The sequence below is a fragment of the Carassius gibelio genome, chromosome A3 (genome assembly GCF_023724105.1).
Source record: "Carassius gibelio isolate Cgi1373 ecotype wild population from Czech Republic chromosome A3, carGib1.2-hapl.c, whole genome shotgun sequence".
NCBI lineage: Eukaryota > Metazoa > Chordata > Actinopteri > Cypriniformes > Cyprinidae > Carassius > Carassius gibelio.
Genome location: NC_068373.1, coordinates 32425020 through 32427604, shown reverse-complemented (window position 1 = coordinate 32427604; position 2585 = coordinate 32425020). Strand labels below are relative to the sequence as shown.

At 50.1% G+C, this 2585-nt stretch overlaps 1 protein-coding gene across 1 annotated transcript in view; it reads right to left on the bottom strand.

Annotated features, from left to right (window-relative positions):
- The window catches only part of LOC127956429 (GTPase IMAP family member 9), a 5777-nt gene extending 4611 nt beyond the window's left edge, over positions 1 to 1166 (bottom strand). The window contains exon 1 of the mRNA XM_052554312.1: positions 611 to 1166. The gene's annotated coding sequence lies outside the window, so the exon portion shown is untranslated. The remainder of the gene's footprint in view (positions 1 to 610) is intronic.
- Between the last annotated feature and the right edge of the window lie 1419 nt (positions 1167 to 2585).

The window sequence follows — 2585 nt, the reverse complement described above, 5'->3', positions numbered from 1 at the left end:
CGCCACAATATATATATATATATATATATATATATATATATATATATATATATATATAATTGTGACATGACATATTACAATTTTCATGTAATAGCCAGTATTATGTGCTTCATCTGGCTTAAACATTTCTACGTGCAGGTACAGACAGATAAAAAAAAGTTGACTGCAGACATGTTTTATCAGCTCTGTCCATATTTATGTATAATCTATGTGCTTTTATGTGCTGTTATCTGATTTTAAAATGTATTAAAACAATAAAAGAGTGATAAAGAGAAGTGCAATGAAAACCTCACATGCACTTGAAACCATGTGTGTCAAAGAGAAGTGTGAACGTGAGATTTCTACAGAGCAGCCAGTCAAGAATAATCAATATCATTTATTATGGATATATGTCAAGCTTAGAAATGATGACTTTGGTACATGGGGAGGGCAATAATCTAAAACTCACAGTCTTTTAAACAGATTAGTTTCTCATACGGTTTTGTAACAAAATGAAAGTGAAACAACTCATATAGTTATAAAAGACACTGGTGATAAAATAAACGGACATTTTAGGGCTGATATGAACATTTCATTTTACATATAGACCATTTATAAAGAAATGTGATACCTGTGGGTTTCATCATGTAGGCATGCTTCCTTGGTGCTGTGTGAATGAAGAAGAAATGTGTGTGTGTGTGTGTGCGTGCGTGCGTGCGTGTGTGTGTGTGTGTGCGTGCGTGTGTGTGTTCCTGCAGTTGCGCGCGGTGGAGACTATGAGTGCCAGAGATGAGGGAACGACTTAAATGGCCAAGACAGGACAGACAGATAGTTTGGGCACAACCTCCGTGCTCGTGATGGGATGGACAGATAGTTCAGAGCAGACAAACAATTCATAACCGGCCACTTTGGACATATCAGGACAGGCAGAGAGCTCCTGGAAGCAGGCGAGAGCTGAGTCTGTGGCTGTTCTATATGCAAGCATCAGTGTCTTGAACTTGATGCGAGCTGCAACTGATAGACACCGAGACACGTACCGGCCATCACGAGCACCGGGCGCGTACCCCTATCTGCCATCACAGACAACTGGCAATTGTGCGTACTGGCCATCACGAGCACCGGGAGCGCGCCCGTACCGACCATCACTTGCACCGGGAGCGCGCCCGGACCGGCTATCACGAGCACCGAGAGCGCGCCCGGACCGGCCATCACGAGCACCGGGCCCGTACCCCTATCTGCCATCACAGACATCTGGCAATTGTGCGTACTGGCCATCACGGACACCGGGAGCGCGCCCGTAGCGGCCATCAGGAGCATCGGGCCTGGACCCGACCATCACTTGCACCGGGAGCGCGCCCGGACCGGCTATCACGAGCACCGAGAGCGCGCCCGGACCGGCCATCACGAGCACCGAGCGCGTACCCCTATCTGCCATCACGGACACCTGGCAATTATGCGTACTGGCCATCACGGACACCGGTAGCGCGCCCGTAGCGGCCATCACGAGCAGCGGGCCCGGACCCGACCATCACGAGCACCGGGAGTGCGCCCGTACCGGCCATCACGAGCACCGGGAGCGCGCCCGTAGCGGCCATCACGAGCAGCGGGCTCGGACCCGACCATCACGAGCACCGAGAGCGCGCCCGGACCGGCTATCACGAGCACCGGGCGCGTACCCCTATCTGCCATCACGGACACCTGGCAATTATGCGTACTGGCCATCACGGACACCGGTAGCGCGCCCGTAGCGGCCATCACGAGCAGCGGGCCCGGACCCGACCATCACGAGCACCGGGAGTGCGCCCGTACCGGCCATCACGAGCACCGGGAGCGCGCCCGTAGCGGCCATCACGAGCAGCGGGCTCGGACCCGACCATCACGAGCACCGAGAGCGCGCCCGGACCGGCTATCACGAGCACCGGGCGCGTACCCCTATCTGCCATCACGGACACCTGGCAATTATGCGTACTGGCCATCACGGACACCGGGAGCGCGCCCGTAGCGGCCATCACAAGCATCTGACCGAACAACAGCCAAGGATTTTGGAAAGTTCTGAAAGACCCTCTAGTTTTCATAAGGTGAAGACAGCACTTCACTGACATTTTAGTGACATTCAGTGTTCACAAACACAACAGCTTAGTGCATAAAACCCCCTTACACAGATTTATCACAAATTATTATTCCTTTATCACTTTTATAATAGCAGCCTTTTAAAATGTGACTAGTGTTCAGGTGTTTGATTATTAATACTTTCACATGTTTGAAGCGATCATCAGACGCCTTTGGTTTTTATTTTGTACTGTTATCTGAGGTCCACTTATAATGTGATTCTTGAAAAAAAAACAAAAAAAAAACATCATCATTCAGAAGTAATAGGGTATTTTCTGTCCTGTTTTGATCACTTCATCAGAACGCTCTGTTTGAATGTGTGTGGAGAAATGCATAAAGCAAAATTAGATAATGACAATTATATCAGCAGCCATATCACCCTGCAGCCCAACACTGGTCACCCACTGAAGCTAAGCAGGGCTGAGCTGGTCAGTACCTGCTGGGAAACTAGACCGCTGCTGGGCACTCCTGCTGATGATCGTGACATAGCCCCCCCA